General features: G+C 43.3%; 1 protein-coding gene across 1 annotated transcript in view; it reads left to right on the plus strand.

The window, feature by feature from the left end:
• Positions 1–3,903: 3,903 nt before the first annotated feature.
• Positions 3,904–24,055, plus strand: part of Fam189a2 (family with sequence similarity 189 member A2) — a 100,084-nt gene continuing 79,932 nt past the window's right edge. The window contains exon 1 of the mRNA XM_040746287.1: positions 3,904–3,993. The gene's annotated coding sequence lies outside the window, so the exon portion shown is untranslated. The remainder of the gene's footprint in view (positions 3,994–24,055) is intronic.

Here is a 24,055-nt window from a genome sequence, read left to right on the forward strand (position 1 = left end):
CAGGGGAAGGCCAGAGGACAACCTTGGTTGTCATTCATGGGTGCCATTCCTTCCTTCCTTCCTTTCTTTTCCTTTTGTCTGGAACTCATCACTTAGACTAACCTGGCTCTCTCAATGCCCTAGAGACCATGGTTCCTCCTGTCTCTCTTATGCACCCTGTGAGCTGCTTTCTCACTCATGATCTCAGTTCTCATCATGTTGAAAACTGTTCCTGGGACTATTTTTCTGTCACTGTCCCAGAAGAATGAGATAAACTTCACTCTGATTCAGTTGGCTGGGACCACATAACTGTCTGGATCAGTATCTTTAGTGGGCAGTGGTGGCTAGCGCATTCCACTGAGGACCCAATGGCCCCCTAACCCACTGGCTGAGAACTGGAAGGTGGAGGGAACATGTTGCTGAGGAAGATTGGGAGAGCTTCTCCTAGAGGAAGAGGAAAGCTGTGGATGATAAATACCATCCCTGAGTTAGAAAAACACCAAAAGGCGCTGATGTCACTGTCTCTGAGCTTTGAATCATGGAATTAGTGGAGATTTCCACTTTCTTTTCTGTGTGTTGCCAGATCTTGAATGTTTAGCACTGAGAAATATATTCACTTTACAACTCTAAGGCTACATAGCCGCCTCCACTTGTTAAATTCAGTAAATAGGACATACAGTATATAGATCAAGAATGGTTTTTTGACTTTGAGCTTCCTGCTCCCATAAAGAATATTCAATAGAGCTATTCTGGCATCTTCTTGAAATAAAAAGGAAGGCCCTATTGCATGCAGGCTGGGGGGGAGGGGGATCCTCGGTACTGCAGACCCCCTGCTGACCACCCTGGCTCCACCTGACTTGTCTGGCTTGCCCTTCCCTGTTCAGATGTGCTATTCTGGGTCATGGTAATTATTCAGCCAGTGAGTGTGCTCTTCAGTGACAACTGAGATAGCTCAAACTAAGAATAGGAGTCTGACTGATGGAGCAAGGTGACAAGCGCAGGCTGGGAGAGACTCCGCTCTCTGCCAGGGCTTCTGTAAAAGAACGGAGACTCCAGTTTCTTCTCTGCTGATGAGCTGGCTGCTGGCTGTGCTTTTTCTATTCCGTGTGTGTGTGTGTGTGTGTGTGAGAGAGAGAGAGAGAGAGAGAGAGAGAGAGAGAGAGAGAGAGAGAGAGAGAGAGAGAGAGAGAGAGAGAGAGAGAGCTCTCGTCAGCTGTGTAATCATTAAGACACTGTCCCGGGCTGGAAGCTTCTCAGGGGTCCTAAGGAGTCTCCCCAACAGCTTTAGTTGGGTCCTCTTGGCTAAGTGTTGCTAGATGTTGCTCATTGATGCGCTTGGGGCTCTTGCCTTGACAGAGGCATTCTTTGAAGCCAAATGGATAACTTTTTGCATTTTCTAAGAGCTTGTAAGAGAAATCAGTGAGTGAAACTCTTATCTCCTTTCAGGAATAAAATGGCGAAAGATTTAAAGATACATAGTGGGGCCGGGCAGTGGTGACGCATGCCTTTAATCCCAGCACTCGGGAGGCACACCCTGGTGTTCAGCATCCAGCACAGTAAAAGAAAATGGGTGTGTAGTAAAGCTCAGCTCTCGATGTAAAGATAAACTGAACTTATACAGCACAATAAATATTTGACAGACGTCAGACCTTGTTTTTCTCAGAAAGTCCCACGGAGTTGAGTTCCACCACCCTGAATAGTGACAGAAAGTATACATTGACATTAGATTTTCCTTCTTCTGCACCTCCTTCCCGAGTCACCTCATACAGAGATCACCTTGCATATAGGTCATTGTGTTGGCCTCTGCCTTGGGGAACCCAGGATAAGCTGGCTTCAAATGAATAACACCAGGAGTGTGGCCTCAAGCTAATCAGAATCTTGCTTCCATGATATCAGACACCCGATGCCTCTGAAAGATTGTGATCACTCAATGTTCATAAGGTGGGGGTTGGTGATGGTGCTGCTACGATGGGTGTTCTGTTTGCTGGTTGCTACAGATTTTGTTTTTATCAAATTAATCAGTAAAGACTGGACGTCTACAAACTGGAGATATAGCTCAAAGAAAGCCAGAAAAGTGGAGGTAATGAGGTAGAGGGGTATGGACTGATTCCTGTGTACCTTCCTTTTAAGAAATAGGGAGGGAGCTATAAAATGGCAGTGTCAGTGACGAGCTGGAGAGATGCCTCAGCCATCAAGAACACGTGCTGCTCTCGGAGAAGACCCGAGTGCAGTTCCCAGCACCCACATGGCAGCTCACGATCACCTGAAACCCAGGGGATCTGATGTCTTTTATGGCCTCTGCAGGAACTGGGCAAACATGTAATGCACATATACACATGCAGGTAAAACACTTATACAAATAAAATAATAATAAATAAATATTTTAAAGGTTCTAGCAAATACATTTAGGGCTAGAGAGGACAAGTGTTGGGCAAATTTTATTTCTACCATCGTACACTCAGCACCCATCTTTTGCACACCTGCCCATTTCCTGTCTTCCTGTCCTTAGGATAACTGTTAGCAGCAGAGCCATGCATGAGAAGAATGCATTGCCTGTACAGTGGTGCCGATATAATATACCCAGTGTGTTTACTAAAATTTTGGAGGACAGGCGGGCATTTGGGGAAAGGAGAAGGGAATTGGGTACCCGGGGTCTTTGTCCCACATGGTCTTCATGAAGTGGGTGCAAAATTGCCCTTCTCTCAGGGTGATCCAAGCATTGGGTGCAGAAGCAGGGCTCCACCCTCTCAGGTCAAGCAAGGGGGAAGTCTTTAACCTTGATATTATTTAGTCTAAACTTGAAGTAAGCTAAGGGCTGACCTGGAAGGCCTAGCATGTGGGATACATGGAAGATAAAGAGAAATAGTGACCAACTGTCTCTACTGTTATCAACTGACCTTCTGGTTTAACTATGGTCCAGGAAGGAGAGAACAACAGTACTTACTGCTATCAGTTTACCACTGGAAAGTCCCTGTCATTGGCTCATTCTTAACTTTGCAATTTGTTACATGCAGCTGTGGATCTGTATCATTTGTGGAAAAGCAGGTGCTTGCTAGCTTGTTTTTAATGTAGCATAGAAGATCAGTGTGTGAAAATGACTTATAAGCAGTTTGGGGATTTTTTTCCATGATAATGTTTAAAATTTGCCTCCTTTAAAAATTGTTAATTTCAGCCGGGTGGTGGTGGCGCACGCCTTTAATCCCAGCACTCCGGAGGCAGAGGCAGGCAGATCTCTGTGAGTTCGAGGCTGGGCTGGACCGATAGTCTCCAAAACAATACAGAGAAACCCTGTCTCGAAAAACAACAAAAAAAATTGTTAATTTCTGCTGGGCAGTGGTGGCACACGCCTTTAATCCCAGCATTCAGGAGGCAGAGGCAGAGGCAGGTGTATCTCTGTGAGTTCGAGGCCAGCCTGGTCTATAGAGCTAGTTCCAGGACATCCAGGGTTATACAAAGAAACCTGTCTTGAAAAACAAAACAAAAAAATTTGTTAATTTCCTATAAGGGCATTACTGATCCCTGATCATCTGTTTGAAGGGAAATGACGTATCAGTAACCATGAATCTCAAATGGTGCCTGGCAGAAGATGGTTACTGGGTAACATCCTAGTAGTGTCCGCCACCAGGTTCTCTGCCAAGGTTGGACTGGGAGACTGAGTTCTTGAACATCTAAGAGAGGAGCCAAGGGAAAGCTCTTTCCTTTGGTGATTTGATGTGCTGGTTAGCTTTAACTGTTCACTTTTCACAACCTAGGATCGCCTGAGAAGGGAGCCTCAGTTGAGAAATTGTCTATTATCAGGTTGGTCCATAGGGTACATCTGTGTCTTGATTGCTAATTGCTATGGGAAGGCCCAGCTCACTGCAGGTGGCACCATTCCCAGGCAGGTGTACCTGAAGCCTCTAAGAAAGCTAGCTGATTATAAGCCAGTCTGCAAGCCAGTTAGCAAGCATCCTCCATGGTTCCTGTTGTATTTGGTCAGAGGTAGTACTATGTGAAGTAGCATCAAGTTTCTGGGTGAGTTCCTGCCATTACTTCAATTGACCTGGGATTTTAAGCCAAATAAGCCCTACCCTCCCCAAAGCTATTTGTTTTTATTTATTTATTTATTCATTTATTACAACAGCAGTAGAAATCAAACTAGAACACCTGCTCTCACACAGGTTATGTATACATGATTATTTCCACAGAAGTATCCACAAATCCTCAACCAGGTTCAAGAAGAGAAATATTCAAATCTGACTCTTTCTGGGAAGACTGTAGGTCAGAAATATTGCCATAGTCATTTGTGGGAAATCCTGTCTGCCACATTTTCATCGGGTCCCCAAAGGGGATATTGCCACCTCCATTATCTTTTGAAACAGACAATGGTGATGGTGTTGGGAAGGAAAAATGGCTGGCTCTGCCGCAATAAACACAGACAAATGCTTGGGGTGGGGCGGAGAGAGAGCAAGTAAAAACTCCATGGAAGAATCTTAGATTGAAAAATAAACATGTGCCAGGTGATGGTGGCACACACCTTTAATCCCAGCACTTCGAAGGCAGAGGCAGGTGGATCTCTGTGAGTTTGAGGCCAACCTGGTCTACAAAGCTACAAAGAGAAACCTTGTCTTGAAAAATAAAAAGACAAAACAAAAATACAAGACAAAACAAAAAAAACCACATAGCCTCAGATGAATCAAACAAATAAAGGTCACTCGTGGCATATGCTGCTCATGACAGTTATTCATTATGTCTGTTTGATATTGGACCTATGTTGCCTAGGCTGGCCTTGAACTCCCAGACTCAAGTACTTTTGAGCAGCTGGAACTATAGGCATGCACTGTCACATCTACCTTTGAGTCCTTACTTTTAATTTGTGAATCATTTGACAGACTTGAAGAATACAGTCCTGGGAGGGATCAGATCCATTCTGCCTCCATCAAAGTTATGTTTCACAAGCCTCACATATCCAGTCCTAGCAACGTGTCCAGACAAGAGCCTTGCAGATAGGGCTGGGTGTTGACTGAGATCTGAGAGTGAAGGCTGTACCTCTTGCCTGACTAGTAGGTGTGCATTCCTAATGTCCCAAGTAAGAGCTTGTACTATTAACATACAGACATCCCAGGAGCAGCACAAAAACTGCACACCTCTGTGGACCCTAGAGATTTGCATATATTTATTGGCCCAAATGTTGACTCAAATGTGAACCTGTACATATTTATTGAGTGATTAGTGAGCACCTTGTGTCATGAAGGCATAAGATTGTATTGTGCTGACCCCATAACTCAGGCAGTCCATGAAAATCATATGAGAACATGCTAAAAAAAAGAAACTATTCGGAAAGAAGGGCTGGGGACAGGCAACATACAGATAAAGTAGCCAAGGGTGCAGTGGAGATTTTGGCTCCTGCATTATCCTAAGATGCTGGTCTTGCTTTTCACAAAGAATTCGCATGCACACACACACAGCTCCAAAGCCGAGTGGCTAGCCTACAGAGACGCTGCATTAATCCAAACCTTACAGACCCTATTACTCTTTCTTCAGCATGTTGTCCTCCTCCTGCTGCCACAAGCCCAAGAGGTTGGAGGCATAGAATGGCTCTGATGAGGAGGAGTCCCTGGTTGCTCAAGACTCTTGGCGCTGTTTGGGGTACTTTCCCACTTCTTCCAAGTGTCCCCTTAGGCAGGTGTCATCCTTGTCCCAGATCTTCTTGTTCATATCTACTGTGTCCTGCCCAAACCTTAACTGAATGGCCTTCCCACCCTTCAGGTGTAGCTTTCCAGGCAGAAAGCGAGGAAATAGCTCTCTTTCTCCCTGCTTTGGCTTTCTGCAGCCTGAGACAACGATGAGAAAGGCAGGTGGGGATCCAGAAGGAAAGGCACCGCAAGTATTTTGTTTCGAGGACTTTCACTACAGTTGGGGCTGTTGTGTTGTTGGGGATGGAGTTAAACAGAGGCAATCTTCTGTGCTTATGCTGGTTCTGGGAACATCTGTCAATGGCAGCCAGCCACTCTGCTCTCCCCCTGTCAGCTACACAGACGCTGTCTGGTTTCCTTACCTCCATGGTCAATGCCGAGGTTCCTGTGTGTGCCCTTTTAAAGAAAACATTTAATGGCTGTTTTGCTTTGCCTTCGAGAATTTAATTTCTATTACTAGCCCAGCATTCCATCCCTAGAGTTAAAAGCCATTCTCTTAAAATGCCTGTGCCAAGACAAAGCAACATTTGCCTTCCCTTTTACCTTTCTTTGCTTGGTCTGTTCTCGGAGCCAAGCCCTCAAACTCATTTAGCTTTTGTTCCTAGCCTTTGCTGCCCTGCCCAATTGGTGTTAGCTTGGACATATCTGGTAACCTGATGATGTTGCCTTTTTAAATGTCATCCCTATGTAAACCCCCTTCCATCATTTCAGCAGTTGTTTTATCGGTAAAGATAAGATTATTGTAGTGGTTTGATTAGGAATGGACCCAACAGACTCACGTATTTGAATGCTTGGTCTGTAGGGAGTGGCACTATTTGGAGGTGTGGCCTTGTTTGGGGAAGTGTGTCTCCATGGAAGTGAGAGGAGGAGGTCTCATATGCTCAAGCCACAACAGTGTGACAGTTCACTTCCTGTTGCCTGATGATCAGGATATAGAACTCTCAGCTCCTTCTCCAGCACCATGTCTGCCTGCATGCTTCTATGTCCCACCATGATGATAATGAATTAATCCTCTGAAACTGTAAGCAAGCCCCAATTAAATATTTTCCTTTATAAGAGTTGCTGTGGTCATGGTGTCTCTTCACAGCAATAAAACCCTAAGACAATTGTGTTGCCCATTTCACATCCAAAGTACCAGAAATTTAAATAGAATTGTCTTCTTGCATAAAAGAAGTTGGGGGTTGATTGATAATGGTGGATCCATATGTATCTTGAAGGAGGTTTTCTCACTCTTTATAGCTTTGGCTTCTATTTTTTATTTTCGCTTGTTTATTTGTTTGGTTTTATGAGTCAGGGTCTCGCTATGTGGCTCTGACTGTCCTGGAGCTCACTCTGTAGACCAAGCTGTTCTGGAACTCACAGAGATCCACCTTCTTCTGCTTCCCAAGTGCTGGGATTAAAGGTATGTGCCACCATCCTGCCAGCTTCCATTTAAAAAATATTTTCTTGTTTTATGCACATGGATATTTTGCCTGCATAGTTGTCTGTGTACTATGTGTGTGCCTGGTACCCAGGGGCCGGAAGAGGGTGTTGGGTTCCCTGGAACTGGAGTTACAGATGGCTGTCAGCCATCATGTGGGTGCTAGGAATCAACCCCAGGACTTCTGGAAGAAAAGCCAGTGTTCTTAATCACTAAGCCATCTCTCCAGCCCCTCAACTCCCAACTTTAAGGAGAAAGAAGGAAGTGACTGAATTAGAATACACTAGGATGTGCTCTAGCAGTGGGTCTCACCCTAATGCTGCGACCCTTTAATACAGGTCCTCATGTTGTGGTGACCCCCCCAGTCATAAAATTGCTTTTGCTGTTACTTCATAACTGTAATTTTGCTACTATTATGAATTGTAATGTAAATATTTTTGGAGCTAGAGGTTTGTCACAGGGGTTGACTTACAGGTTGAGAGCCATTGTTCTACAGTGATGACCAGCCCCCAGATTTCTAACTAACAATAGGAATAGCTTTGGTCTCTCACACAGCTCAGCCTTTAATAGGCTGTGTTTTCCTCATCTCTCTACAACTCAGGGTGACGGAGTCATTTCTCTTGAGAACAGTGTATACCGCTATGGCAGACAGATAAAGAAGCAAAAAGCATACCGTCTAAATATTTTTAATCATTGTCTTTTTTGGGTAGAATATAAATGATGGATTTCATTTTTAAAAGTGTGTCACTTTGTTCGTCCTCATCTCCCCATTGTCTTCTGTCCTCCTTTCTCCTCCCATGATCCTCTCTTCCCCTAAACAGCCCCCTTCCGTGTTGATAATTGTTTAAATCCAGATTCCACATGTGAGAAGAAATATGTGATATTTTTCCAAGTCTAACTTAACATGATGCTCTCCAGCTCCATCCACTTCCCTGTAAGAGACATAATTTCCTTCTTTATAGCCAAATGCAAGTCCATCACACATACTCTAAGACAGCCCCTGTATGTACGCCACACTGTTTTTTAAATTCATTTGTCTATTGATGGGGACCTAGGTTGATTGTAGTGATATATTATTTATGATTTAATAAAGTTTGACTGAGGATCCAGACACAAGCTATAGAAACCAGGCACACACCTTTATAGTACAAGACTACCCAGTGAATCAGTCTAAAAAAGACTTATAGCTCACAGCTTTAATCCCAACATTAGGGAAGTATACAAGCCAGAAGCAAGGTCTCAGAGAGGCATTCATTCTCCAGCCACACTGAGGAGAGGTTACAGTCTGAGACTTGATGAGAGCTCATGGAGACAGGACCAGCCCAATCAGCTTGAGGTACAGGTAAGAAGCTAGAGGCCAGCTGCTTTGCTTTGGAAGCTTGAACCCTAGTATCAGTCTCTGGGTCATTTATTTATTCCAGTTACAGCTAATTGCATCTCTTTGCTATTGACAGAGTAGCTTTTATGCTCTGTGCCACCAAAAATAATCTTAAGTCTGACATGTCACTGGCAATATTCATGATGGTTTTTTGTTTGTTTTAACGACTTTCTGCTTCCTTTACAGTCTGTCCTTTGTCTGAGCTCCTTGTTGGCTTTTGTTTCCAAGTCCTTAGTTTTGTTTGTTGGATGCCTTTCTCAAATGTATGATAGTCAACAGTAATGTACTTGTTTTTGAGAGTGAATCCCAATGGAGGAAGTGGTAGAAACCATATCTAATAGCAAAGAGACACCGAGGACAGCAGAATGGAACAAAACAACACGGAGAAAAACAAAGGGAGGACTTAGTCTTCTGAACTCTTTTCTGGAAAAAAAAAACATTGTCAGCTATGAGTCCAACCCAGGACAGTCAAAGCAAGAAAATACGTTTTATATAAATAATGTCATAATTTTATATCCAGCTCAACAATCAAAGAGTGAGAGCAATAGAATATTATTCAGGCAGACACACACCAAGTTTATCCAGGTATACTGGCACGTGCTCCTAACTTCTAAACTTGGGAGACTAAGGCAGGAGGATTTCAAGTTTCAGCTAATCTGAATTATATAAGGTAACTGTCTCAAAAAGATCAACAGGGCTGGGTCAATGGCTCAGCACATAAATCACTTCTGTGCAATCAGCAAGCATGAGGGCCAGAGTTCAAATCATCAGAACCCACATACACATCAGATGGGCATGTGACTCCAGAAGTTAAAGGCAGGGAGATCCCTACAGCAAGTTGGCTGCCTAGACTAGCTTTATTGGCGTGTTCTGGGTTCAATAGATCAATGCTGTCTCAATGGATAAGTTGGACAGCGTTTGAGGAATACTTTTGATATTCACTTCTGCTCCTCCCAAATTAGACAAAAAAGTACCCTAAGTTTAATGCTCCCAGATTTTTAGCAAAAGAATCATTATAAGATGTGTCTTGTTGAAAGTAAAATTAATGTAAAGATGGCAAACAAGATAAAACTATGAACACAGACATGGGGACATGTCATCAAATATACTACCCACCTGCTATAAAAATTGGGGACATTTTATCTCTTCTCTAAGGCAGCTTTGTTGAAGTATAATTTACATATCACAAAGCTCAGCCAGCTCGTGGAATTTCAGGAAATTGGATGAGATTCTCAGCTCTGCTAGCTTTGAAGTGCTCCCATTGCCTACGCCTCTCATCACTGTCTGCAGTGATCCTGGCTCCCATTCTGGGCCACAGACAAGCATCAGTCCACTTGCTGTTTCTGTCATTTTTCCTTTTCTAGAAACTTCATGCAAATGGAGTTGGATAATAGACAGTCTTTCCTGTTAGGCTTCTCTCACTGGTCATAATATTTTTACGGTGCCTGTGTGAGTTTGCATTAAACAGGTATTTTTAGTATAGAATTTAAATTCTTGTGCTGAATTTGAACAGCTTTATTGGGAAATAACTACCATTGCACAGGGTTCATCCATTTAAAGTATATTTTATTCATTTTGTGGCTGAATTATATTCCATTGTATGCTCAAACATTAAAAAAATCCATTCATTGGTTGGTGGACATTTGGACTATTCCCACATTTTAACTGCTGTCAATACTCAGGATTCTCTGAGTATTTCTGTGTGGATATGGGATTTCACTTTTCTCAGGTTTGCACCTAGGGAAGGCTTCCTTTGTCAACATGCTCTGTGTACTTCATCAAAGGCTGAGTGCTGGGACTATAGGGTTGGGTGTGACCATACCCTAGGTGATTTTTTTTGTTTTGTTTTTTCATACCCAGCCTAGTGGGTATGAAGTGGTACCCAGTGTGGCTTTGACTTACATATTCCTAGTGACAATAATGATGAATATTTCCTCAGGTTTGTCAGCCATTTGTGTATCTTTGCAGAATTGTCTATGTGGGTCTTTTTCTTGTTTCAAAACAGAATTTCTGCTATAATTGAGTTGTAACAAATCTTTTTATTCTCCATTGCCTTTTCTTGTCCTCCCTCCCTCATTGGTCTCCCACTTCTTTCCAAATAGTGCCGGTCATGTCTTTTTTTAAACTTTAGATTCCAGAAGTGAGATGAACCCTGTGTTATTTGTCTTTCTGAATCTAGTTTGTTTTGATTAACTTGATGATAGCTAGTTCTTTTCATTTTTTTCTGAAAATCACATAATTTCATTCCTTTTTATGGCTGAATAATATTTCATTATATATGTGTTACATATATGATCTTTTCCTTATCCATTTATCTATCAACTGATATCTAAGCTATTCCATCCCTTGGTTACTATGAAGGGTGCCATGATAAATAGGGCTGCACTGATCCTCTGTGGCATGCTGACTTCAGTTCCTTTACATACATACCCAGTGATGATATAGCTGAACCATATATCATAGGGTAGTTCTAAACTCAGTTTTTGAGATTTCATACTGATTCCCATAGTTGATGCTCTAATTTACATCCCACCAATGGTGTTTAAGGATTTCTTTCTTTGCTTTCTTGCTGGCATTTTTTTGCTGTTTGTTTTCTTACGGGTAGCCATTCTCCTTGAGTTGAGATAGAATCGTAATGTAGTATTGATGTGCATTTCTCTGATAACTAAAGATACATGTATGTATGCATATAAAAATGCATTTTTCAGGTGCTCAAGCCCTTTAATAATGCAACCACTCACATTGGGGAGAAGCTGGGATAGGAGATCTGACAGCAATATGGCTAAAGATACTGGATATCCTTCCAATATTTATTGTAAATTTGCACTTGTTATTTTGTAAACCATATATTCAATTTGCCCATTAATTGATAGGGAGGTTTATTCTTTGGGTCTTTAATGTTTTGAAACCAATTATGCTAGTTTGCTTTCTGTTGCTATGGTAAATCATGGATCAAAACTAACTTGGATGGGAAAGGGTTTATTTCATCTTACAACTCCCAGGTTGCGGTCCACGATTGAAGGAAGTCAAGGCAAGAACTCAAGGCAGGAAGCTGGATGCAGGAACGGAAGCAGAGGAACACTGCCTACTGACTTGCTATCCTGACTTGCTCAGCTTGCTTTCTTAGAAAACCCAGGACCACTTGCCCAGGGATAGCAATGCTTATAGTGGGCAGGCCCTCCTATATCAATCCTTTATGAAGATATGCTGATAGGCCAGTCTGATGGGGGCAATTCTTCAACTGAGGTTCCCTCTTCACAGGTGACTCTAGTTGGTGTCAAGTTGGCAAAAATCAGCCGGGACACCAATATGTATTCTGGATATATATTTATTAGGTGAATGGCTGTCCAGGATTTTCTTTCATTCCATGAGCTGCCTGATCTTTCAGGTTGCTAGAAAACTGCTCAGACTATCACACTAGCAAAACCCTCTCCTGAGTAGCAAGTAGTAAGTACCAAATGTACTACACAAGGTCCAGTAGGCAGCTTTAGGGCTCAGTCCTCCATGACTGCCAATACTCAGAGTCAGCCAAGTGTCAAAGGAGCTGCACATCTAACTGGCTGGTGGCAACTTGGGGTTTCCCATAATACCCCACTTGGGTTCCATTAATTTGATCACATACCTTACATTACACGCTTACTGTAAAACTAATGATGAACATGTAGGTTGAAGATTCGCATGAGGCAAAGTATGTACAGAGAGGTGAAGAGTGCCCCTGGGACTTCCATGTGTCTGAACACCACTCATGCAGGGATGCTTTGTTGACTCCAGGATGTTGGCACAATTGCAAGTGAGCTCTGTCCTCCATCTGCCCCTCTTCATAGAGGATGAAAAGTAGGAACGAAAGGTCCAACCTCAACACACACTTTCTGGTGTACAGCCTGTATCTGGGAGTTCACTAAGACCCAGTGCATCAAGACAAAAGATGCTCCTGTCCCCCAGGATGTCACCAATAGGTTAGGGGCTCAGCGCTGGGTGATGGGGCAAGGATGTATGTTTCATCCCATTATCTCAACAGTAAAACTCATTATTCTTCTTGAAACCAAACCAAGTTAAAAGGACATGAGTTGTGTCTAGAATCTACAAAGTTAGGAAAGGAACAAGACTAACCTAAGTGACATGAAATAAGAAAGAAAATACATTTTTAAAAATACGGAAAAGATTAACAGAGATCAATATTATTCATTTATTTTTTGGGTTTTTTTTTGAGATAGGGTTTCCCTGTGCAGCTTTGGCTGTTCTGGAATTTTCTCTGTAGACTAGGTTGGCCTCAAACTCACAGAGATCTACCTGCTTCTTCCGCCTGAGTACTGGGATTAAAGGCATTTGCCACCACTACCTGGCTTTAGTGTTTTTTTTTTTAAGAAAAGAAAATTCGTGCCTGACTGATCAAGAAAAAAGGATAGTAAAAAAAATGAAATGTTAGGATCAATGCAGTAAAAAAGTACAACTGAGATAGTTTTATTATTATCATCCTGGGAATTAAACCCAGCATCTTACATATGCAAGGCAAACTCTACCATTGAACTGTATTCCCAGTCCTGCGATTGAGTTTTTAAAATAAGGGAATCTGGGGTTGGAGAGATGATTCAGCAGTTAAGAATATATATCACTCTTCCAGAAGATCCAAATTCAACTGTAACTCCAGCTCTAGGGGATCCAACACTCTCTTTGGCCTCTGTGAGTATGTACACATGTAGCATACATTAACATACACAAAGACACATAAATAATAGTTTTTTTAAAGCTTAAAAATTAGGGAATCTTGTAGATAGTTTCATGTCAGTATGCTTGACAACTTAGATGTAGTCAAGACTGTTATTTTCCCTAAGTCCATTCTTTTCATTTTTCTCAGAGGTAGAACCTCTGATTTTCAGTTGGCATGGCTGCTTGAATAAAGAAGGCACTATCAGGGGCTCAGTGGTTAAGAGCACTGGCTGCTCTTCCAGAAGACCTGAGTTCGATTCTTAACACTCACATGGTAGTCTATATAACAAGTCTATAGCTCCAGTCCCAGGGAGCTGACACCCTCTTCTGTCCTCTGCAGGCATTGCACACACATGCAGGCAAAACACCCATACACATAAATAAACTGAAAGAAAAATGTTTTAAGAAGACATCTTGCACATGGCACTGCTTCCAAGACTATGCTGTAACCAGTTGGCACCTACTCCTTGCTTCTCCCTCCTATCTTTCTTCAATCAAATAGATGGAATAAGGATATGATGTCTGCATCTGAAGCAGCTGTCTGTCTGTCTGTCTGTCTCTATTAGGGAGGTGGAAGTCATGCATGGAGCAGCAAGAAAAGAGAAATCACATTCCTGTCAACTTTTGAAGCTATCTAGCAATCCTGTATAGGCTGCATCCAGATGTATTTTGCATGTCAGACAAACAAATTGAGAGCTTTTTAGGGCAATGCTATTTTGGGTTTCCTCAAGGGAGTACTCAGTGATTGCTTACATGTTGTTTAGTCATACTTTTGACATTCACGTTGGGAAATTCTTTTGGCATATGATGGGCAATTCTTTTGCAGGCTTCTAAGTTACAAACTAGTGTCATTTAATCCTTTCTTGGACAGTTCTACAAGGACATTTGTATCTAAATAAAGCCATTTTCCCAACAGTTAAAATTGCTTTTACTGATGTTTTCTACTCAAACAATCTGTTCTTTTGCACCTTTTGAGATACACCAATTGCTTTTTTCCATGGCTAAGTATGGAGTAATCTTTTTGAGGACCCCTCAACATACACATCCATCCACACAACTCAATGAAGATGGTAATAAGAACACACATGACCAAGTTCAGTTTGTGAAGGCAGCAGCAGCTATGTCGTGACCACTGTTGAGGATTAAAGTGCGCAGCATCAGAGACTGTTAGATATCCAATTTCACAGGTAAAAACTGCTAAGGCTCAATACAGATAAAGCATTCAAGCTACTGCAGTTTGGGATGATTTGTGATATGAATAGGGCCGAGTGATGAGTTCATTTATAAAACCCAACTGGGAAATGCCCTTGTCTATAAAATTCTACCAATTCCCTAGTAAGCAGCTGTTGGACCCCTGTGTGAGATCACTGCATGACTGCATATTGTCTGTATTTATGACAGGAGAATCTATCTGAGCCGTTGCCTTTAATATCACATCAGCCTGTCCCTTCTGTAAATAGCCACCTAGGCTGGGAAAGCTCAAAGTCACCCAGACTGTGGTCAGACACAGAAGTCAAGAGAGCTCAGAAAAACCACAGTGGCATTCGTCACTGAGGTTTCGGGCTGGGGATTACCAACATTTACAGCAAGGATTCAGCCATCTGAAAATATGTGCCTTCCGTGATGGATCAGAGCCTTCCCAGAAAGGACAGGCCTCCTTCTCCTTGTTCCACATCACTGTCTGTTTTCTCTAGAGCCCTGGGAGTATCAGGATGTCACAAGAGTCACCTGCTATCTACACTTTTTAATTTTTTTCCAGGCATGTGTGTGGATGTATGTATAGACAATGACCTTGGGTGCCTCTGTCAATTTCTCTCCACTGTATTTTTTGAGAGAGGATTTCTCAATGAGTCTGGAGTCACCAATTTGTCTGGGCTGGCTGGCCAGTGAGCTTCAGGGATCCTCCTGGTTTTGCCTCCCTAGTGTTGGGATTACAGGTGTGTGCCACCATGCTTGAATTTTTACACTGGGTCTGGGGATCAAGCCCAGGCCTTCACATTTGCATAGCAAATACTTCACTAACTGATTCATTCTCCCACGGTTCATAATTTTATAAGTACATACCATTTTGGTTATTCACAGTTAGTGAAGCTAGATGTAGGCACAAAATGATTCTTTGCTTAATTTTTTTCTGATCTGCAATGTATTTCAAAAACTTTTTGTAATATTGCATGTTTTTTTGAAATGCTGCCACGTTAACTATCGGTTATTCAGTGAATAATAACTCACATTAGCATTTGGTAGTTAGGCATTCACAGTGTATGCTAATGTGCTTCAGTCATTCCCTACAGACTCTGGGATAACACAGAAATAAGGTGATGATGTTTGCAGTCTATTTTAAAGTACTCCAGTGGTGGAGGAAGCAGAGTCTGGATGTAACAAGCTTGCCATGGCCAGTGATACACAGATGTAGGGTCTTACATGACTATTTTCTACAGTTTTGTGGATGTAAAGCATTCTTATGAAAGAGAATTTTAAACATTTTATTTAAAGTTTTTTGAGTTATTTTTATGTGTATGAGTGTTTTTGCCTGCTTGTCTGTGCAGTACATGCATGAAGTGCCTGTGGGAGCCAGAAGAGGGCGCTGGATCCCCTAGAACTGCAGTTACAGGCAGCTGTGCACCTACATGTGGTTGCTGGAACCAAACCTGGGTCCTCTGCAAGAGCTGTTTCTTATATTTTTCGTTGTGAGCCTAGCCTTTAACAGCTGAGCCATCTCTCCAGCCCAGCAAAAGTTGTTTCTGCAGCCTCAGAAAAGTGTCTTTTTTTTTTAAGTTTGTTTAAGGGAGCTGGGTGTTACGGTGCACACCTTTAATCCCAGCACTGGGGAGACAGAAGCAGGTGGATCTCTGTGTGCTTGAGGTCAGCCTGGTCTAAGTAATGAGTTCCAGGGCAGTAGGGCTGCGTAGTGAGACTTTGTCTCAAACAAACAAAAAACATACAAAAGGTTTGTCTGAGGTCTAGCAAGTCTATGTTTAGATATATATTTCTGGAAATTAAAACCAGGACTTCAGGTATTTTGTACACTTTAATTTTTTTGAAGATTTATGTATTTGTACATGAATGAGTGTTTTTCTGCCTGAATGTATGCGTGCCATGTGTGCCTGGTGCCTGCAGAAGTTAAAAGACAGTGTCGGATCCCCTGGCTTTTTGTAAGAGCAACATGCACTTTTAACTTGAGCCATCTCTCCAGGCCTTGCAAGCATCTTCTCAAATCCATAATTTATAATACCATAAAGATCAGAACAACCCAAATGTTCACCAACAGATCAAAGACATACACTTTATGATATTACTAGTTTACTACAATAAAAATGTTTTATAGGTCTAACTTTTTTTAAAAAATGATATGGGAGGAACAACTAGAGGAAAAAAATGGAGCATGTAGGTGAAAGCAATGGTCATGAAAACCACAGTCTATACACAGATCTTCACATGTGACTGTCATTTCCCTAAACTGTGTCTCTGGTTCACTCTCCTGCCCACTTTCCTTACCCAAAGGCCCTGGGTTTCTGAGATAGTAGGTGAGGCCATGTAGCCTTGTGGGCAGAACCAAGAAACAGTGTGGTAGTCAGTTTTTTGTCTCTGAGACAAATGCCTGAGAGGAAGGATTTAAAAAGATGAATGATTTCCTGTGCCTCCTGGTTTCATAGTCCAGTGGCTCCATTCTGGCCTAGTGGTGTGTGTGTGAGGAAGATGAACAGAGCTGCTTCCTCAAGGCGGCCAGGAAGCAAAGGGGCAGGAAATCTTCCATACAGTGTGTGTGTGTGTGTGTGTGTGTGTGTGTGTGTGTGTGTGTGTGTATCCTTGCTAGCTTTATTGTCACAGCTTTGATACAAACTAGAATCACTTGGGAAGAAGGAACCAGATCAGATTGGCCTGTGGGGATGTCTGTGGGGCATTGTCATGACTGCTAATTGATGTAGGAGGGCCCAGCCCACTGTGGGCAGCACTGTTCCTAGGCAAGTGGGCCTGGGATCTAAGAATGGTAGCTCAACACGAGCCCAGGAGCAAGCGAGTAAGCAGTGTTCCTCTGTGGCCTCTGCTTCAGTTCTTGTGTCCAGGTTCCTGCTCAAACTCTTGCCCTAGTTTCCCTCAGTGATGGACTAATAAGCTGTAAGCTTAAATAAACCCTTTCCTCCCCAAGTGGGCGTTTGGTCTTTGTGTTTATCCCAGCAACAGAGAGCAAATTAGGACAGAGGGTCACACTTCATTATTTAAACCATAACACGCAGTGTCCCTTCCCCGTCTCGCTGTGGTGGGCATGTGACTCCTCAGGGAGTTCCCAACATCCTCTGCCTCACCACTCTGAACATGAGGCCCTTGTGTTTCTCTGAGGTGAAACCTGATGCCCAGAAGAAGTAGCCCACCCCCATGCCAGGTAAAGGACAAAGGAAGAAGGGAGAGATGACCCCTCACACACCTTCCTTCAGATCTTTGGGGTCTTCCTCTGGGTCATTGGCCTTCACAGATTTCCAAGTACACCCAGAACCACCCAGAAGTCCGTTTTTCCCTGGGAAACTCTCTGAGTGTGCTCTCACAGGGCCCAGGAGAAGCTCTTAGTGACACATCATTTGGATGAAGTCCACGAGTGGGAATAAATCCATCAGAGGTTAAAAATATCACCAGTCATTTAGAAACACATTCTTCACTCAACATAGCAGATGTTAGTTTGTAAACACAGCCATTTAAAGGCAAGAGTAGAATCAAAAAAGTGGGATAAATGTATTCTAAAACAAGCTGTTCTTGCTGTTTCCCCATCTGAGTTGTTTGTCAAACTTTTTATTCTTTAAGTATGTTCAAAGGGGCAGATGTGGGGGCCATTAAAAAGAACATGATGCCGGCAGAGAAAAGAAAGCTCAATGTAGGAAAATCCAATGTGATGAGAGGTGACTTGGATATACACACCAAAGGCCAAGGGACCCTGCATTCTTTGCTGGTGGGTAGCTCATTCTGAGCTTCTAGGCCATCAAAAAGAGTGGGTGACAGCACTGATAGCAATCATTAAAGTCTGAGTACATCCAGGGAAGCGGAAGTCCTGGAATTTCCTATTGCTGCAGGAGGCCTTTGTGTGACAGCACAGGCAAAACTCTCAAAAACCATTCCTTCAATAAAACAGTGGGCAGTTTCCCGGCTCCTCCTACACATAGCACTCAGTGTGGGAAGGAGCAACCCAGAAGCAAAGGCCATCTGGGACTCAGTGGAAGTGTCTGGAAGAAAGCAATCCAGAGTTGTAGCTTTTAGAGGACCAGGCCCAATTCCTGGGCAGTGTATTAGACCATCCAGCAAGCTGAAAGGAGTGTGTGTGTTCTTCCTTTTATTGAAAATACATTTTTGCCTCACATAATATATCCTGATTACAGTTTCCTCTCCCTCTACCCCTCCCAGTTCCGCCCCACCTCCGCTCCCATCTGGATCCACTCCCCTTTCGTCTCTCATTAGAAAAAAAACAAAAACCACCAGGCTTTTAAGGGATAATAATAAAATACAATAAGAGGTGGACAGGACAAGCAGAAGGAAAAGAGCCCAATAGCAGGCACACAAATCAGAGCCCCATACATTTACACACTCAGGAGTTCTATAAAAGCATTAAACTGAGCTGGGCGGTGGTGGTGTCGCCTTTAAATCTTGAACTTGGGAGGCAGTGGCAGGTGGCTCTCTGTGAGTTCGAGGCCAGCCTGGGCAGTTCCAGGGCAAGCTTCAAGCTACACAGAGAAACCCTGTCTTGAAAAAACAAAAACAAGCAAACAAACAAACAATAAAGCAACTACAAAAAACCAAAACTCTCCAAACTTGAAGCTATGATACATACACAGAGGACCTGGTGCAGTCTGTGCAGCCCCTGTGCAGCCCCGTGCAGCCCCTGTGCAGCCCCGTGCAGCCCCTGTGCAGCCCCGTGCAGCCCCTGTGCTTGCTGCTTCGGTCTCTGGGAGTTATGTGCGTAGATCATGCTGATTTAGAGGGCCTTGTTTTCTTGGTGTCCTCCGTCACCTCTGTCTCCTACATTGTTTCTGCCTCCTCTTTCTCTGGTTTCCCCGAGCTCTGAGGAGTGGGCTTTGATGGAGACATCCCATTTAGAGCTGTGTTTTCCAAGGTCTCTCACTCTCCGAGGACCAGGATGTTCAGCTGTGGGTCTCTATATCCGTGCCCATCTGCTGCAGGCAGAAGTGTCTCTGTTGGTGGCTAAGTGATGATCTAGTTCCCTGGTCAGAGCGCAGGAGTGTGGTCTTGTTTGACTGTTGCTTGAAAGTGAAGCACCTTTGAAAAAAACTGGACCCCAGGAAGCCCCCTGAGTTTACCCCAGAGGCTTGCCTGTGAGGCCATAGCTCGTTTTGATTGCTCCCTTTCTCTGGGTTACAGAGGCCTTCAGTGCAGCTTTCATGCCCCAGCTCCCTTTCCTGCACCCTTAGGGACGAGTCTCCTGAGTCTCTCTGTCCTTGCATCCATGCTTTTCCTAGAGCTGGCTGCTCCCGCAGAGCTGCCGGCATCCTGTGGATATGAGATATCCAAAGGCAGGGCCCAGAGAACACTCCATCTCTGTAGTTCTTGGCAAAAAGATTCGTGCCAGGCCCAAAGCTACTTCCTCTACTAGGCTCCAAATTCCCTTGTCTTCTCTGCAGTGAAAATGGTAAAGGAAAACATTCCAATCAGGAACCGGGGCAGATAGGTTTACAGCTATGAGACACAGTTTTGGCTCTCCTGCAGTAGACACTGGCCAGTCCCTCACAGGTCAGTCACAACCAAACTGTTTGTTTTCTCCTGCTGTGTCTGGCTGGACTTGCATGTGGGAGTCCACCCTGTGATGTGGGAATCCACCCTGTGTCCTTTGGCTGGACAGTTCGGAGAACTTTGGGCAAATGATTCTATGGCGATTTTATCTAATTCTATTCATGGATTCATCATATAGACATTTTATTGTGGTGACTCCCACAATATCACTGATTTTAAAATTTTTTGCTTAAGCAAATAAAAAGTTTGGGACATTAAACAAAAAGTCTAGCTGTGTGGAGTTCCATAAAAGCATTAAACTGAGTTGGGTGGTGGTGGTGTCACCTTTAAATCCCGAACTAGGGAGGCAGTGGCAGGTGGCTCTCTGTGCGTTCGAAGCCAGCCTGGGCAGTTCCCAAGCACTCAGGAAGAAGGGGCAAGTGGATATCTATGAGTTCAAGTTCAGCCTGGTCTACAGAGCAAGTTCCAGAACAGTCAAGGCTACATAGAAAAACCCTATCTCAAAAAAATACATTCTCATAGTCATAACCTTCAAAGTATTTAAATTTTCACGAAGATAATCAACTTGCTTGACTAAAAATTGACTTTGGCCAGGTGTGGTAGTACTAATTCCATTGCTTAAGAGGCAGAGGCAGGCAGATCTCTGTGAATTTAAGATTTGCCTGGTCTGCATAGTGAGTTCAGGCCAGCCAAGGCTACTTCGTGATACTCTGTCTCAAAAAAAAAATGACTTCATTTTCTTAAGGTATTTTGGGATTTGCTGTCCAATTAATACTCCACAACTACAATGCCCCTCTTCCCCCTGGGGGTGTGTAGGAGTGAACCCCACAAAGCTATCCGCCCAATAGGGCGGGGTCAAGGTAGAGATAAAAGGAAGTGAAAGGAAAAGGGCCTTCCCTTTTGCTCCTGGAAGCCAGCCAGGCTTCTAACTCCTGGTCTGTGCGACTCTCTCTCTCTCTCTCTCTCTCTCTCTGGTAAATAAATATATTGTTTTCCCTATATAGCTTCGAATATCGTTAGAGGGGTGTCTGTTTTGTGGTTATTTTCCTGTGTTCTCTTTGCTACACTCCCTGTCCTCCTCACCTCTCTTTCTTTTGAAGACAGGATCTTACTGTGAAGCTCTGGCTGAATGTAGATCAAGCTGATTTCAGACGCATATAGAGCTGCCTATCTCTGCCCTCTGAGTGCCACGAATGCCTTCCCCCGCCCCTTCTTGAGTCTGGCATCACTCAAGGCTAAGAGTCAGAGACAGACATGATTCATGCATTATCCATTCTCAGCAGGGAGAATGCCTATAGTGGGAAAGAGAATGGAAGATAAACATTCATATATTGTCCACTGGGTAAAATAGCAATGTTTGGTTGCACTTTATCCTACTGGCCATGGAGGGCAAGAAGCAAAATTGTCTAGGGGGTTGCATTTAGCTGACAATTAGAACTTGGAGCAGGCTCAGATTTCCCCTACACTTCAGAGGTGGCCACCCCTCCTGCAAGGCACACTAACTTTCCAGGGTCTGACCATCTTAGGTCGCCTGTAACTCGTCACTGGGCTGGCTTGTACCTCTTCAGCTGCCCCTGGCACTGGAATGTAACTACTTAAGTGCTCAAGAGCCTTCCACAAGAAACACAAGGGCTTTGCATTCCACTTCCTGGTTCCTTGCCATACGACTGTCTCCCAAAACTACTGTGGTATTTTTGGAATGGAAAAAAACAAACACAGAATGGCTTCTTGAAAAGACAAGGTGGTTGCTCTCCAATCTGCTTTCAGAAAATAGGCACTTTGGTAGACACTCCACACTCAACAAGAGGCAGGCCACAGGAAAGATTCTATATGCACATCCTGTTACCAGGACAGTAGAAATGGGAAATTTTATCAGGTTTAATGGATGAAGGCTAATGACCTGTCCTGACTTCAAAGTTGAGAAATAAATTCCTTTCTGATCCAGAGAGAAGACCCAAGTAAGCACTCTGATTGACTTAGTGTAAGTCATGTGCCCAACTTGGGGCCGAAGTGCCAAGGGGTAGGTGGTAGAGGCTGCCTTTTGCTTCTCCTCTTCCCAGGCACTCAGGTAGCAAACCTCTCTAGCCTCCCTCACAGAGATGTCTGATCAGGTGACAACACTCTAGTCAATGGCTGAAAGCCATGGATGTGTGTTGTGGAAAAATCTTTTTGTACACTGTGAAGATCTGTTGCTCTCATTTGGTTTAATAAAGAGATAAATGGCCAATAGCTAGTCAGGGAAGAGATTAGGTAGGACCTGTGGACAGGGAGAGAACTCTCTGCGATGAGGAAGGGCAGAGTTGCCACAAGATTCAGGGAGAAGCCCAGCTACTGGCTATTGCGTAAAGCAAGAGATAAACCTCTATTAAGTTTGTGTGAGTTGTGTGGGGTATGCTTCCACAGATAGCCTACATTAATTAATTCACAGGATATGTTGCCAAAAGAAGGCAGGAGCTAAAGTATCTGGGCTTCAAGATATACCAGGCAGGTATGGCTGAACTGCAGTCACAACAGCCACATGCTTAGTCTCAACAGCAAAGGTCAGTCGATAGTGCCATCAGTTAACTGTGGGATGTCTGATGAGTACCTAGAAGAGGGACTCTCCAGCATCGGGATTCATAACCGCCAGGCAGAATGAAGGGAAGGGGATTAATTCACTGGGTTTTACAGTATCAGCTGCATGGAGATGTTGAATTGTTCAGCTCACATCTCATAGTGATTTCCATCTGCAGAAGGCAGCTGGGCAGGCCCATGGTGTCCGCATGTCATAGTCATGACCTTTATGAGAAGATTTTTAGAAAAGTCCAAGTATGGCTTGCCTTAGCTGGGAGAACTGAGAGACAGGGGAAGAAGGGATATGTTTTCTTTCTCTTTTTTTAACCTCTGAAATTAGACTTAAAAATATTTCATTATCTTGGCCTGATGGCACACACCTTTAATCCAAAACCCTGGAGAGGCAGAGGCAGGTAGATTTCTGTGAGTTCCAGGTCAGCCTGATCTACATAGTGAGTTCTAGGCCAGCCAGAGCTACATAGTGAGACCCTGTCTCTAAATAAGTAAATAAAAAATTATTGTAGGAAAGTATAACATGAAAGTTACCATCTTAAGCATTTCATGTGTGCAGTTTAGCAATCATTGAAGCATTTATGATTGTGTACCTCATCTTTAGAACTCTCACCTTGAAAAACTCAAAAGTCCAAACTCATTCGTTACTGACTTACCATTTTCCTACCTGTGAGCTCTGAACTTGGCTCCTCGAGGCACCTCGTGTAAGTGGAATCACATAATATTTGCCTCTCTTGTGGCTGGCTTATCTCACTAAACATAATGGCTTTTAAGTCCATAGTGTAGAATGTGTCTCCAGTACCTCATTTTAATTTTTAAACCTTGAATTAACTGTATGCACTAACATGGTTCAATGAGTTTCCATACATTCATATAGTGTGCACAGATAAAAGAATTTTCTCAGTTTTCAGAGATAAGTAGTACTCTATTGTGGGTAGACACAGGTTGTGTCATCCTTATCCCAAATGCTTACAGCCAGAGGTTTTTCAGATCTCATTTGTGTGTGTGTGGATTCTGGAACATCTGCATACGTATGGTGAGATATCCTGTGGATAGGACCCAAGTCTAAACAGAAACTCATGCATGGTTCATGAGTACTCCATACAGCTTAATGGTAATTCTTACACAACACTTTAAATAACCTTGCGGATGAAATAAACATGCACTGTGCAGAAATACTTCTTTTGTAGCATGTCAGCCACTCAGTTTTGAATTTTGGAAAATTTTTCATTTCTGATCTTTGGCTTCAAGATACTTCACTTGTTCCCCAGTTTCTGTCCACTCACAGTCCCCAAGTGGCGTCCATCTCTGGGTTACTGTGAAAGGCTTCTGTCAACATGGCGAGAGAGGACCCATTGGAGACCTGTGTTTCCACTTCCTTGGGATATGTGTCCAGTGGGATTGCCGAGCCTCCCAGTAATTCTATTTTTAATCTCTGAGGGACTGTGACTTTGGAGCTTTCCATTGAGAGGATGTTATCTGCCTGAAATAAACACCAGAAGAATGCTAATGAGCAGCTGAAATAGTGTGTCCATAGGCGATACTGTCCACAGACCTGCAGGTCTGGGGAAGCTTTTGCTGGCAAGCTGGGCCATGACTGAC

The sequence above is a fragment of the Mesocricetus auratus genome, unplaced genomic scaffold (genome assembly GCF_017639785.1).
Source record: "Mesocricetus auratus isolate SY011 unplaced genomic scaffold, BCM_Maur_2.0 Super-Scaffold_4256, whole genome shotgun sequence".
In the NCBI taxonomy this organism is placed as follows: Eukaryota; Metazoa; Chordata; class Mammalia; order Rodentia; family Cricetidae; genus Mesocricetus; species Mesocricetus auratus.